Raw genomic sequence first — 15,912 nt, forward strand, 5'->3', positions numbered from 1 at the left:
GTGGTATCCTAAATTGGATCCTAAAACATTAAAAAAGATACAAATGGATAAACTGGTAAAATCCACAGAATGTCCATAGTTTAGATCATAATTTAGGTAACAGTGCTATACCATGCCAATTTCTTAGTTTTGACAAATGCACCATTGGTTACATTAGGTAGCAATAATAGGAGAAGCTGAACGAAAGGTAGACAGGATCTGTATATTTATCTTTGCAACTTTTCTATAAATCTGTAATTATTCCAAAGTTTAATTAATTGTTTATTTTTTAAATCACATACAAAAAATAGTAAGTTAAGGTTTCTTGACTGAAGAACTTTTATTTGGTAAGTGGGAGGGATGGGAATTATAATTCTTTCTCTCTAAAGAAAAGTATATTAAAAGGACAACTAGCTCCAACTTTTTACTAAAGGTCAAATAAAAGATGGTGGCCAACTTCTTTTCCCATCAAGATACTATGTTGAGAACATAAAGAGAATTGGGAATTGGGCTCCCCAATCTGTAAAATGGAGATAGTAATATCTCTCACCAGCCCTACTGTGGGGAATCAAGGAGACAGCGGACATAGAGCACTCCACATGTCTGGAGCTGGGTAAGAGCCCTTTCCCTTTGCTCCTTCTCAGGCCATCCCCACAGACCCTCCTGCAAGCCTCTCAAGAATACTCTATAAATCAAAAATAAAATTCTACACCCCCCCAATCATCTGAATGGACCCTCCTCTCAGCCAAGGGAATTCCAAAGTTAACCTGAAAAACTAGTTCAGACCTTGATGGGAAGAGGGACCCAGCCATACCTCATTATATCCTCCTCCCTTTCGGAATTACTGATAGAACAAACTCTTTAATTCTGATGTGCGTTTATAATTTATTCTCTCTGAAGCCTGCTACCTGGAGGCTTCATCTGCATGATAAAACTTTGGTCTCCACAACCCCTTATCATAACACAGATATTTCTTTCTATTGATGATAACTCTTTCTTTCTTTTGTTTTTGTTTTTTTTTTTTTTTTTAGATGGAATTTTGCTCTTGTTGCCCAGGCTGGAGTGCGATGGTGCAATCTCAGCTCACTGCACCCTCTGCCTCCCAGGTTCAAGTGATTCTCCTGCCTCAGCCTCCTGAGTAGCTGGGCATGCACCACCACATCCAGCTAATTTTTTTATATTTAGTAGAGACAGAGTTTCACCATGTTGATCAAGCTTGTCTCAAACTCCTGACCTCAGGTGATCCACCCATGTCAGCCTCCCAAAGAACTGGGATTACAGGTGTGAACCACCAAGCCCAGCCAATAATAACTCTTTCAACCAATCGCCAATCAGAAAATCTCTGAATCTGCCTATGACCTGGAAGTCTACTTTCCCCACTCTCATTTCCAATTGTCCTATCTTTCCAGATCAAATCAAATGCACATCTTACATGTATTGATTGACGTCTTATGTCTCCATAAAATGTATAAAACCAAGTTGTAGTCCAACCACCTTGGGTACATGTTCTCAGGATCTCCTGAGGGTTGTGTCACAGGCCACTGGTAAATCATATTTGACTTGGGATAAATCTCTTCAAATATTTTACAGAGTTTGACTCTTTTCATTGACAGCTCTCATACGTAGGCCCTCTGGGCAGCAGCAACTGCTCCTCTGTCTCATCAGGCAGGGTACCCTGTGTTCCTGACCTCTGAGGAGCTACTGAATGCTGAATGGCTTAGCCCCTGGACAGTGAGTAGTGGCCTCTCAATTCCACTTCTAGGGAGCAGCTTGCACTCTGCTGGCTCCTGCCAAGTTTACTGGCAGCAGCTCTGTCCTTGCACCATTTTTTTAAAGAATGGCCCACCCATCACTCTGTTGAGATAGGGAGACAGAAAAACCTACCACATACTTGTTGATTTACTTTCTAGTTGAAAGTGAGAAGGAAAACAATGAGCCATGAGCTGAGGCTAGGGCCCAGACCCTGCTCAGAGAGTGTTGCTTTCTCCACAGTGGCTCATTTCCAGAACAACACTTGCTCCCCTTGGCTTACCACAATGTCAAGTGCATCCACATGGACTCACTGTCCTTTGCTTCAAGGAAACTCTTAAATTAATTAGGCCTTGTCACTTTGTGACCATGTAGAGCCCATCTGCTCTTCTTGGCTTTGTCTGGTCTTATGGATAGAGAATATTTAGTGAAAGTGCCAAGTTTCTTTGTCCTACCTCCATAGGGTGTGACTTTTCTTGAATAATCTCTATTCCAAATATTCTGCCTTATTGTTACCAGAAACAATCCAAATGTCCCAAAAATTAAAAATATTTCAGCATGTAAAGTATGCTCTCCCAGACAGTCTCGTCTACCTAATGGTGACCACATATTCTACGCTAGCCCACAGGCAGTCTTCGAAAATTGTCAAGATACCCATTGGGTCCGTGGGTTCTGTCAAGAATGTTTGTCATGCCTTTTGGCCACTTGGCATCTGAACCCCCTTCCTATGTTTGGGGAGTCCTTCTCCCTGTGAGACAGACCTGATCTCCCTCTATGGAGGCTAGCAATCACAGATACTTCCTTCACCACCTTCCCTCACAGCTGCAGGACTGGCCATGAGCTAGGTTCCACCAATCAAATGCACCTAACCAAGACTTTACAATGGAAACTAGTGACACATCAAAGCAGGAGTCACTCTGGCAATGGGACAACTCCATCCAGCTTGCTGATGCACCAGTGGCAGCAGATTCAAGGGTGGTTTCCAGTATCTGCTGTCAGTGTGGCATGAGGACAAGCTACAGTATCTGCATCCAGCAGGAATAGCACTGGGTTTTCACCAGACCAGTTCTCCAGCACAGTTTGCATATTGTTCCTGGCTTCATAGCTCCTGAGCCTGGCCCTTGGACCTTTCTGCAAATTTTGTGAGCCAGGGCCAGCTTCATAGCTATGCAACCTGTGCCATCACACAGGGCCCCAGGTTCAGCAGGGCCCTGTGCTTGGTTTAATGCTGCGCTATTGTCGTCTTGCAATTTTCACAATTCTTTTAAAAAGAGGCCTCACCTTTCCATTTTGCTTGGATCCTGAAAATTACGTAGCCAATCCTGCTATGAGCTAGCTAATATGCTTTAAGTCAAGGAGTTCTTAACTTCTTATGCCCATAAGCCCTTGGTAGTCTGGTGAAACCTAGAAAGCTTAGGAGGAATGTTTTTAAATGCACAAAATGAAATATGCAAAAGGAAATTAATTATATTAAAATACAGTTTAAAATTTTAAAAAATATGTTATAGCACTGTGTATGCTTTTTTGTATTGATGCATTAAAAAAATCTAATGTCAGATTTAAAAAACATCTGTTACTGAAAAGTAGTAATGAGCATAAATATTATTGGGACTGTCTACAACAAGTAAAATATGACTTGAAAATATACGTGATTTCCAAAGATGACAGAGTCACAGGTACCCAGTTTGTGTTCATTCATAACTTAAAAAAATATTAAATACAGTGAAAGACTATTGAGACAAAAAGGAATTCATTTGAGTCACAGAGACCCTATATTTTAAGCAAGAAAAGCAAGTTAAAAGCCCTGATTCAAATACATTTCTTTCCATTTATATAACCCAAAGCTGTCATTTTGTGACTTACAATCAAGAACCCTGTAGGATACAGGACACCAGGCACCAGGACCAGCCCAGATAAGGCCTAATTCTCCATGCAAACACAACAGTGATAGTGGGCTCCAGGTGACTCAAAGACATAGCCAACACAGCCCTGCCCTCAGCTGCTAGGATCTTCGAGGGGAGAGTAAGTGTCAATAATGACACTCCAAGATGATGTCTGGAAAACATGTCATAGGCACTACAGGTATGGTATGAACCAAGTGATCTAGAAGGCTGAGCAAGTGGAGGTCCCTTCCAGCTGGGACAATCAGCTATTAATAATGGCAGTATACAATGAGATGGGAAATAAGACACAGCAAAATAACTGTTACTCCAAAGTCCACAGAAAGCTAACACAATGTTGATTATTTCCCTTGCTCCAATCCAGAATCATTTATTAAAGATTCAATCACCTCTCAGGTATTTCTTTGGGGGGCTGTTTGTTTGGCTTTGTTTTTGTTTTTGAGACCGAGCCTCACTCTGCCACCCAGGCTGGAGTGCAGTGGCCCGATCTCAGCTCACTATAACCTCTGCCTTCTGGTCTCAAACAATCCTCTTGCCTCAGCTTCCTGAACAGCTGGGATTACAGGCGTGCACCACCACACTCAGCCAACTTTTGAATTTTCAGTAGAGATGGGGTTTCACCATGTTGCCTGGGCTAGTCTCAAATTCCTGACCTCAAATGACCCTCCTGGCTCAGCCTCCCAAAGTGCTGGGATTACAGACATGAGCCACCTCAGTTTGTTTTTTGCATATCTCATAGGAAATACCAAAATACACTCCCCCATGTACTATTTTCTTTTCCCCTCTTCTACTTCTCATTTTGGGAGAGAAAAGAGCCCTCTGGGGCAAAGGAAATATCTATCTTTTGGACACACTTGAGAAACTCGGGTTTAGCAGAAGTAGACAATAATCCATCTACAGATATCTTGAACTCCTCTAAGTTGTTTTATATCCATTACCACACTTGTGTTCTAGGCATACATTGTTATCCCTATTTTATAGATGAGGAAACTCAGGTTCAGAGAAGTTGTAACTTGCTCAAGGTCACAAAGCCAGGTCACAAAACTGGAGGAAGAACTGAGGTTTCTTGCCTATTAGCTCAGTGCCCTTTCCTCTGGCCATGCCTCCCTGTGAATACGTCGTAAGTAAAGGGAAAGTTGCATCTGAAAGGGAAGTACATTCAAGCAGATCCTCTAAAAACCAAGAAACACACACCCCACTTTCTGGACAGCAGGTGTCAGCTAGGAAAGGAGACACTCAAAAAAGAAAACAGATCACCAAATCCTCTGGCCCCTAATGGCTCAATTAGATCCTTCAACATAGGATAGAACTCACTTGGCCGGTGACCAGTGCAGTCAATCCCCTTCCTGCCTGGGAGTTACACTCATAACAGCAGCAACAGCAGGAAAAGGGCTTCATGAACATAAAAATAAATAAACTTTCTATTTTTAGCAGGGCCGCAGCTGGGAGAGCTTCATTCTCTGCTCTTTAGCTGCAGCATTCTAAAGGAGGCAAGGGTCGAGGGGTTGGGGGATGAGGAAAAGTAGGGGCAGTCACACTGGAAGCCACATTTTCCGTTGCCAAACTGATTACATGCAGACCACAGAAACCAATGTCCAGCCTGGAAGTCTCTGGAGTCTGCAGGTCTGGAAAAACTGGAGAGCGTCAACCAGGAAGTCAGCCCCGTGATTGGGCTATTTTGTGGCCATATATAGAAATAAATAATCTTTTGCCCACATGGTTTTTAGAACCACTGAAAACTGTTGCAGGAGTGGAAGATAAGCTTGTAGATTTTTTCCCCTCTCCACTTAGGCTCTAGTTGGAACATGTGTGATTCTCACAGGCACTCAGATCCAGCATCTTTCAGACTTACACTCTGTGTCCAGAATTCCTGTTAAGACTGCAGCAGTTTTTCCCTGCCCAGCCCTTGCCAACAGCTGGCAACATCAGGAACCTGAGAAAGAGCACTGTAATGCTGGAAGTGGGGAATAATAGCAGCTGCAGTGTCTTCTTTCTGTTTGCCTGGAATAGGTTTGGATGTTGTGAGAAGGGAGTTCCAAGGCAAAGGAGCAGCAGAGAGGTTCTTTCCTAGAATTGGCACAGCAGCTAGAGGAGAAGTGTGCACCTGATCTGGTTTCAGAAGTGCCTCTTAGCCTTGCTTCTGCCATACTCTGAGCCCCTGTCACCTTTAATTACGTACTTTCCCCTCTCATGATTTTCTTTTCACGCATAATTCCAATTGTACTTTCAGCCTTTCATGAGGACACAGAACGCAGATCCCAGAGCCACACTGAGGAAGGAAAGAACCAATGCTTTGGGCACTCACAAAGAGGTAAGTGCACAAAGTCAGGCACCATGCTCACTCTGCTCAGAGAAAGCTTCTAAAGCTCCCAGATCTGGCCTGGTGGCCGAGGGTTTTCATTCACTAACAAATGTTGACTGACAACTTACTGTCTGCCAGACACTCCCTGCTCACAAGAGCTCCCAATGCAGTGTGGGGAACAGAGAAACAAGCAATTTTACCACTGCAGAGCAGGCTTCATGCTGGGTCAGCACAGAGTCCTGTGGGAATACAAAGGACTGGCTTCTACCTCCATCCTGGGGAGTCAAGGAGGTGGTGGCTAAGCTGGGACCCAGGCAGGTAGAGATTGGGTAGGGGTCAGAGTTTCTCCTCAAATGCTTCCCATGTACGCGTAGCTCCCAAAAAATAACATAGCAGTGCTTATGTTATTATGCATCATACATATGAGTGCTTATGTTATTATGCATCATACATATGAGTGCTTATGTTATTATGTATCATACATATGAGTGCTTATGTTATTATGCATCATACATATGAGTGCTTGTTATTATGCATCATACATGAGTGCTTATGTTATTATGTATCATACATGAGTGCTTATATTATGCATCATACATGAGTGCTTATGTTATTATGTATCATACATATGAGTGCTTATGTTATTATGCATCATACATATGAGTGCTTATGTTATGCATCATACATGAGTGCTTATGTTATTATGTATCATACATATGAGTGCTTATGTTATTATGCATCATACATGAGTGCTTATGTTATTATGTATCATACATATGAGTGCTTGTTATTATGTATCATACATATGAGTGCTTATGTTATTACGTATCATACATGAGTGCTTATGTTATTATGTATCATACATGAGTGCTTATGTTATTATGCATCATACATATGAGTGCTTATGTTATTATGCATCATACATATCAGTGCTTATGTTATTATGTATCATACATGAGTGCTTATGTTATTATGTATCATACATGAGTGCTTGTTATGTATCATACATGAGTGCTTATGTTGTTATGTATCATACATGAGTGCTTATGTTATTATGTATCATACATGAGTGCTTATGTTATTATGCATCATACATGAGTGCTTATGTTATTATGTATCATACATATGAGTGCTTATGTTATTATGCATCATACATATGAGTGCTTGTGTTATTATATATTATACATATGAGTGCTTATGTTATGTATCATACATGAGTGCTTATGTTATTATGTATCATACATGAGTGCTTATGTTATTATGTATCATACATGAGTGCTTATGTTATTATGCATCATACCTGAGTGCTTATGTTATTATGTATCACACATATGAGTGCTTGTGTTATTATGTATCATACATATGAGTGCTTATGTGATTATGCATCATACATATGAGTTTAATACAAGCCCCTCAAAGTTAGTTGATTTCTAGGGCCCAATAACAGTTACTATGTTACCCAATAACATGTACTAAGCAAAGCAATTGCTGTCAAATCATGAGAAAGAGAAGAGAACTCATAATTTATTTGAATGTGAAATTTCCAGGGCTAACAATACAAGCCCTGGAATATTGGGGTTGAAAGAGTCATATGGACTACTGAATCCTCTCTCCTGTTATGGCAGTCCCCTCCACAGCACCCCTCCAGGTTGTCATCCAGCCTCTGTGTGAATTGTTTCAGTGATGAAGAACACATCACTGATCAAGGCAACTAGTGAGTTAGTTAGTTATAAAGGCAGGAGCTAGAGTATATGGTAGCCTTTTACCAGGTCAGAGTTTCTGACTTCTGTCTCCTAGTCTCTCTCCACTCTAATAAATCCCCCAAAAGGTCACCAGATTAACTGGCTTTGAGACTGGTCAGTCCATTATTCAAAATCTGCAATGGCCCCAATTACCTACCTACAAATTCTAATCTACTTCTAAAAGACAAAAATAGCCCATACCAAAATGTTACATTTTGGTTATCAGAATTATGGATATTTTGTTTTTCTCCTTCATTGTTTTGAGTCTTTCTCTAGTTTTCTACATCAGCAAGAAAGAGGTGGGTGGAGGGGGGGGGGAGAGAGAGAGAGAGAGAGAGACATCAAATAATTAACAATACTTACCAAAAAAGTCCTATGATGTTTATTCTCCACAACTATGTTCATGCTGTGGCCAACCAGAAGCCGTTCTGTCTTTCCCTATCTTCAGATCTTCTGCACTTCCCAAATTCTGGTCAACACACCTCCATCAGGAAGGTTTCCATGAGTGCTGCAGCCCTCACTGCCCTTAAATCCAAATTACAAAATTTAGCACTTCGTTATTAGCAGTTTCTACTACCTGCTAATCATTTCAAAGGTCAGTTCCACATTAGATTGTAAATTCCTCAGGAGCTTCTATATCCTATCATATCGTCTCATAGTGCCTACCTAGCACAGTGCAGAGGTTATGGCAGGTTCTTCATAAATATTTGTGGATGGATGGGTGGATGGATGGATGGATAAAATTCTATAGCTGTATTAATGAGTTCAGTTGGTTGGGGCACACTTCTAATGCAGTTTCATAGGTCATATGTGACTATGCTTCTCAAACTGTGGGGCACACATTCCCAAAGGTGTATGAAAATGTGTGTCAAGTGTATGTGAAGCCACAAGATATTAAATAATGTCTTCCTAAAGCAACAATTTCCTACCTTTTAGGGATACTTCAGTGGGGAAATCTGAAGCACTTTTATAGCCATGCTTTCCCAAGTGCAAGAATTCCCCAAAAAGAAATCAAAAAGATAAAAAAAAAGAAAAAGAATTCCCTCCAAGGCTGATATCTATATTCTGCATGAGTTCATCAGTCTGGGCTTTGATTCCAGTTACTTTCAGGATGCTATCAAGAGATATTCCTGGAATGTGTCTCTCCAGGTACATTCTTGCATCCTGCAAGTAGAGACTTTCGGGCTAGAAGCCAGACCCCTTGGCTCTAGTCCAGTCATGCAACTACCACAGGCAGCAGCCTCTTCGGGCCCCGATGCTCACTGACCTTACTCCCTTGACAAAGGTTGGATCAAAGTAAATAATCTACATGAAACATCACTGCAAACTGAAAACTTACAAAGCTCCAGGTATTACTACTGTCACTGTTATCCCGGAATTGGTCATTTAATTCTGCCCCACAGACATCCCACACCCACCCAGTTGATTAAGGTGAGTAGCAATAGGGCTCTGAATTCAGAAAATTCTGGATTGAAACTTTAGTTTCACTGGACCAGAGTCTCATTCATTTTGCAAACCTAGTATTTTGCATGATGCTGGGAACCTAGCTGTGCTGAATAAATGTATTTCTCACTATTATTTATTGAAATCTCTGTCTTCCACTTCCTGATCTTTGATAGGTTTTTACATTTTCCAAATCTGTTTCCACATCTATTAGATTGGTATTATAATAGTACCTCACAGTGTTGTTAGAAATGTAAAGGCAATATGTATAAGCAGTTTAGCACAGTGCCTGACACGGAGAAAGTCAATAGTAATTAAAACAGAGTGAGTGTACTTTTGCAACTTGATAAATGAAGGCTATCCAGGCTATCCCATTGTTTTGTGATTGTTTTTGTCTGCCCTTCCTTTTACCTGTTATGAGTGAGCTATTTGTGGCAACACTGATGTTGTGAGTCACTGATCTAGTTAAGGAAGCAAATTTCAAAGCCACAGTTACTTTGTGGGCCCTCAGGGCAAGAGGAATGAACAATTTCAGCCTTCACAGAAACTTCTGCCAGAATGAATGCGCTAGGCAGGGCAAGCTGGTGTTTCCCAGGAATCTCTCTGACAAAGTGACAAGAAGTGCTCTACCGAGACCACATAAATGCTACATGAAACCCACACGATGGGCTCACTCAACAAATCAATATGTAAACCCACCCCCAAGGGAAGAGCAGATGACAAGGGAAACCACAAAGAGAGGCAAACTAAGAACTCTGTGGGGCTCTCCTCCTGCCTGAGACCCCCGCCACCAAATGGAATCCAGAGGCCTATTGTTTACATCTGAACAAAGCCAATGCTGAATCCCAACAAAGGGTCCTGAAGAGTCACCCTGGCCAGTTTATGACTGCCAGAGACAGTGCTATAAAAATAGCTTTAAAGACACAACTCAGGGTGCAGGGCTGTGCGCCAGAAACAGAACATGGAAACTGAGCCTTTTCCTGCCCCAGAAGTATAAACAAACAAGCCACCACCAGCCTGACCCTCATACTGGAAGAAGTGGGGCATGGTGCACTATCTCTAGAACTTACAGGAGTGCTCAAGAAAGCACAAAATGCATGGAGCAGAGGGGCGTGTGTGTGGTGGAAGACAGGCAGACTATTAGAGGAGACATCCAAGACCTTTTTAAACCTCCTTCAGTGCCAAGATCTGGAGCCACAGCTGTGAAAGGAACATTTTGCCTGGCATCCTGGGTGCAGCATTTTTAAAAGCTCCCAATGAAGGTATATTGTTAACTCCTCTTTTTCAAAAAAGAAAATAAAAACTTTCATATTTAGAGTAGCTTATGTCAGAATTAGATAATTTAGGAGGAAGACCTGAACAGAAATCTAACTGCAAGAGCCAAATATGATAACCAGTATAAAGGCAGACACTCAAATCTGTTTAGAAGTTGAAAGTCAAAATAAAGAAGCAATGCATTTCAAATGGGCTGTAAAGCACAGGAAAAAAGAACAAGGTTTGGCTGTCTTCGTAAACTAAAGGCAGCCCTAAGAGGCTGAGGAATTAGGGAAGTAGAGTTGGTGCTGCCCATCAGCTCCAATCAAGCCCTGTGGAGGCCAGGACTCTTTTGGCCACAAAGACTCCCAGGTACACACTTAATAAGGCCCCACTGGGCCACCCTGAGCTCCCCATCACATGAAGTGTCTTCCTGCAGCTCTCTTTATCTGTGCTTCCTACATCTGTCTTTATGGCTCTGCCACTCACCCTCCTGGAATCCATTTATGTTGCCAGTTTGTACCATCTCTGGGAGATAATTCATTCCATAAATTTATTACTTGCTGCATGAAGTGGTATTTCCGCTGACTTGTCCTGAACTTGCCCCACTTGTGTTTCCAAAGCACTGCTATATTTCAGGATCTGATGAACAAGTCTGTGCTCATTGTATCCACATCATTTACAGTCTCATCATTTCCTCCTAACAGCCTTTTCCTTGTCAGCAGCCCTGTGACTTCCACTCAGTTCCTCAGAGCATCCAGGTTGCTGTTTGGGGACTTTCCCTAACCCCATTTTAACCTTCTAGACCTTCTCACAGTGTTGCAGGCAAGAATACACCACAGTTATTGGTAAGAGAAAGATAATGTTCTCAATTTGAAATTTCCCACACCTGAAGAATGTGTCCAATTTCGTGCAGCACTGTCCTGGGTGTGACCACATTATAAAAGACACAGCTTCTAGACTCAGAGTTTGCAAACTCATAGGAAACTGTCTTCAGGCAGCACAGGTTGATCAGTAGTTAACCTGTCTGAAATAGGGCTTCTTTCCAAGAAAGAAATCCAAGTGTAGTCAGTCTTAGCTTCAAAGCAGACTAAGTTCAATACTTAGCACTCCACTGATTTTCACAGTATCTGAGAGGGAGGCAACACCTGTTTTCTGCAACATACGGATGTGAAACCAGAGATCAACAGGTGCTAAAGCTAGTGAGGGGTGGTCAAAAAGGGGCTTCAATTTCCAGTCTTAGTTCACAAATCTGCTTATTTTGGCTTCTAAAAAAAAAAAAAAAAAAAACTTAATATTTTGTTCCACTCCATTTTGTGCCCATAGAGAAAGTCAATAGTTTCTTGACCACCTTCAACTATCCTTAGTGGAAACAAGAAAAATAAGGATTAAGCAAAATGTAATGGCCCTACTGCTGCCTGGGGTTGTTCATGAGTTCATAGGAGTTGGGTTTTACTGCCAAGGGAATAAAATGGTAGGTGAGTGCTCCAACCTGCTTTTTCATAAGGGATGCATCATCCACCCGGAGTGAAAACATCCTGGCCAGATGCCCACTTCTTTTCTTCTGCATGATTACATCTTCTAATAGTGTCAATACAGCAACAGACTTTGCAGCCTTGGGAGTCTAGTGGGAGAAAATCCACCCTCCAGCCCACCTGTAAGTCCTAATTTCTCTGCCACAGGAGTTGCAGGTTCTCAGCACTAGACTTTTCTCCTTATTAATTGAGATAGCTAGAGACACCATCTTATGGATGGCCCCTAGTTTCCTTTCTACTATCAGACAACCATGTCCATGAAGCCCTGAGCTCAACTTGATTGCCCAGTTTTTCTCATTTATTTTCTTCCTCTTTTCTCTTAAAAGCAACCCTACATACCCATCACCCTGGCCAGAACCAATCTGTAATGTTGCTCCAGACTTCCAGAAAAGCATTTTCTATGGCATCCCCACAATAGGCGTCATTCAAGACTCACACATGATCCCTGCTCAAGTGTGGAATTCCTTCACAGAAGGCAATATAGGTGATATGGTGGTAAAAGGACGCATTGAGGGGTCTGAAACACTTGGATTCAAATCTGGCTCGACCACTTATTAGCTATGTGATCTTGAGGGGCTTCCTTAGCTTCCTCTCAACCACAATTTCCTCACCTGTACCATGAGGACGATACAACATCGCATAAATGTGCTGTGAAACATTGAATAATATACTGTGTGTAACCCTCCAGGCAGAAGACTGCCATTCCCGTGTCTTCAGGCCGGTATTCGAGGCCTTACTATCATCCATCCCAAGCCTGTCTTCCTCATGGCCCTGTTAGACTGTATATTCTGGCCTTAAGCTCCAGGAGTTTGAGAGGAATCTACCGTACATAGGTAGACAATTCCAGGCTTAAAGCGTTATTACTAATTTGAACTTCTCCCAACTTGGGAATCTAGCCTTCCTTTGAAAGAAAACCTTTATTTTCTCCTTTTTCTAAGTATTTTTGGCATTCAAGCTGGATAGTGGGTTTTCTCTTTGGCCTTTCAACTCTGAACCACGTGGTTTCTCCTGAATAAACAGAGAGGAATCTCTTGAAGCTCAGTTGTAACAATTGGTTGCAGCTGTCATTTTAATGCCCACTTGCAGGAGCCAAACGACACAGATACTCAGGCACAGTCAATGGTGGGCAAGTCCTGGCTCAGCACCTGGCACCTGGTACCTGTGCACCTAGCAAATACAGCCGACGGAACAGCATCTCAGGCTCTTGTCAGGAAGGACCTCCCAGGATGACACGAGGAGGCACCTGAGATGCTCCACAGCCAGGTTCTGGCATCCCCCTGCCCTTTTGCCACCCACAGTATCCCTGGAGGCAATGAACAAGCCCTGGATCATCAGAGCTTTGTGTCTGGAGTCCCCTATGCAACCGTGGCGCAGGCCTTTTCATTTCCTAGCATCCCATGTGCTCGGAACTAGATCCAAGAGATCTGAGTAACAAGTAGATGGAGAGCAACCGAGGATGAGAGGGAAGAACCCCTGAGAACTTTTTGTTAAAAAGAACAGTTTTCCCCTCCATCTTTGCTTCTGACAGCTCCTGGGCCGCAGTTCTCTTTAAAGCCTCCAGGGAGCAGAGGCAAAGATTCTAAAGAGGCGAAAGGTAGCAAACAGAATGCCTATCTGTCCTGATGTTACCTGCACCCCTTGAAGCACCCGGCGTTGACTAGAGGGGCCTGTCATGCTCATTTGTCCGGATAAGACATCTGGGCCTTCACCCAACCTGCTGCCTGGTCTCCCTCTCCATCGCCTCCCACCCCTTCCAGGAAGGCCGCTCTATTAGGCACCTGTTTTCCCTGAAGCCGGGTTTGCCCGGAGTTCTGTGTCCCGTCCCTGAACACTGGCACGTCTGTGAAATACACTGCGGCTGGTTCCGCAGTGGCTGTGTCCTGAAGGAGGCGTGTTCCGGGGCTGAGGGGGCAAGGACGCGTAATGGCGGGGGCGGGAGCCACTGGCGGGAAGACGGGGAAGGGAGGGCGCGTCTGGGGCGTGTGCGCCCAAGGCCAGAGGCACCCGAGGTGGGCTGGTCCCGGAAAGCCTGGGCCGAGCCCCGGGAGCGGGCAGGACCGCGAGCCAGATTCAGGAAGTTGTGCCTCTGACATCAGGGGCAGGACGGAGTTGGAGCGAAACCTCAACTATGCACGGCGTCGGCCCGCAGGAGAGCGGAGAACACAGAGGGCGCTGTCCTCGGCGACAGCGGCAGGTACGCGCGGCGGCGGGCGGGGCGGGGCGGGCGGCTCCCGAGACCTCGGCCGGCCCCGGGGCCCTCCACGCCAGACGTGGCTCGGGGTGGGAGGACAGGGGCAACCAAAAAGGAACCCAGAACTCGCCGCACGGCCCAGGGCGCTGTCAAACAGGGCAGCACCCGGGAGATCCCGGGGCGACCACGCCTGCAGGAAGCCCTTCTGCGGACCGAAAGGTGAGTTTCTGCACTTTTTGTTACGTATTTTAAAAATGCATTTTTAAGAGCCCTCTCTTTGGAAGGGGACGAACACTCACTTCTTTCTTTAAAAGGATGAGACCTACCCTAGAGATACAAGTGACCTCTTGCGCCTTCACAACTAGCTCTGGTGTGTTTCCCTCCTTCGCGAGGACTCTCAGGAGTCTTCCCCTCTGCGCCTGGGCTGTATCCACATGGGCGCCGCGGAGGACGCCGGGAGTTACCTTACTCCAGCTGCCGGTGGGAGCGCCTTGAAGCGGACAGATGGACATTCTGTTTGCTGCTGAGAAAGCCAAGGCCTGAGACCCTCCAGAAAGCATCGCGGGCTTAGGTGTTTCTAAATCATTCTAGGTGAAGCCAGATTTTCTCTGGGGCTAAGGAACTGGCCAAAACGAAAATATGGCCTGGAGCCCGGGGCGGAGAGGAAACCTGTTGGCTGTTCTGCGAGTTTCCAGGGAGCTTGCTGTGACATAGATTGCTAATTAACTTCATTGACTCTCTCAAGGGTCCCACTCCCAGACCCGCATCCCACCTGTGAAGGTAGAATGGGGGACATAATAGGGCCTGTTTCTAACATTCTGAAGAGCTTCACGGGGATTCATCATATGATCATAGAGTTAAGTAAACTATAGATGATAGCTAATGGGAAGACCAGTCGCGCCTAACCGAAAGGGAAACTGAAGCACACACACTCACCCTAATTTAACCGAGAACACCGGTGGCCAGCAGGCCATGCTACTTAGCGGGATTGCGCCACGGACTGTGTGGCACGAGGAAGGGAAGGAAAAGAGCACTGGAGCATCTTGGAAGCCCCTCCTTTCTAAAGCAGTTGCATTTCATTCGCTCAGCTGCAGCTCATAAGGACCTGAAGCTAATTTAAAGAACCCTCCTTCTGAAGTTCGGTTTGATAATGGGAGAGGCTTGAGTTACAAAGAGCAGGACTTAAAAATAGCATTGATATAACTTGTTCCTAACCCTTTTGCAAATGGTTTGCAAGTTCTGTCTACAGACTTCTGCAAGGGTCTTAACAGCCTTTAAGCTAGTTCAGCTGCATCAGCCACTTAGTCTGATGTGCCTGCCCTTCACCCAGTGCTGGGCTGGAGAGGCAGCTGTACCAGAAAATCTGATCAAGTCTTACCTTTTGTCTGAAATTCGGCCTCTCCGTCCTCACCCCAGATACAATTTTAGGAAAGAGATGCATTGTAAAACAAATGTTTATCTGGCCTCCGTACATTGTCAATATTTAGACTGTGAAATTAAGAGTATGACTTCTGTCCTCTTCCTTAAAGACAAACTCAAGAGAATAATAAACACTCAACAAGCTAAATTACTGATTTCACCAAAGAGGGAGGTGCATCCATTCCATACATTCGGTCAATATTTACCAAACCTACTGCGTGCTGGCCAGTATGTCAGGGCCTTGGAGTCCAAAGATAATGAGATGGTTTCCACTTTTGAGGAGCTTCAGTCTGGTGAGACAGATACAGAAACAAACTGCAGTTCAAGACAATATACATAATAGCAGTGGCTACAGGGCACTGACCAATCCAGGGGAAAGGGCAGGAGATCCTTCCCA

At 44.0% G+C, this 15,912-nt stretch overlaps 1 long non-coding RNA gene across 3 annotated transcripts in view; it reads right to left on the reverse strand.

Moving 5' to 3' along the window:
• The window catches only part of LOC144580253 (uncharacterized), a 138,890-nt gene extending 124,215 nt beyond the window's left edge, over positions 1-14,675 (reverse strand). Inside the window, exons 1-2 of one of the 3 annotated variants that reach the window (XR_013529499.1) lie at positions 14,561-14,675; positions 8,037-8,198 (exon numbers count right to left, since the gene is read on the reverse strand). This is a non-coding gene — a long non-coding RNA (uncharacterized LOC144580253). Of the gene's footprint in view, positions 1-8,036; positions 8,199-13,683; positions 13,810-14,422; positions 14,531-14,560 lie in introns of those variants that run through there. The other 2 variants (XR_013529498.1, XR_013529500.1) reach the window with 2 other exon arrangements.
• Between the last annotated feature and the right edge of the window lie 1,237 nt (positions 14,676-15,912).

Source organism: Callithrix jacchus, chromosome 18, assembly GCF_049354715.1.
Source record: "Callithrix jacchus isolate 240 chromosome 18, calJac240_pri, whole genome shotgun sequence".
NCBI lineage: Eukaryota > Metazoa > Chordata > Mammalia > Primates > Cebidae > Callithrix > Callithrix jacchus.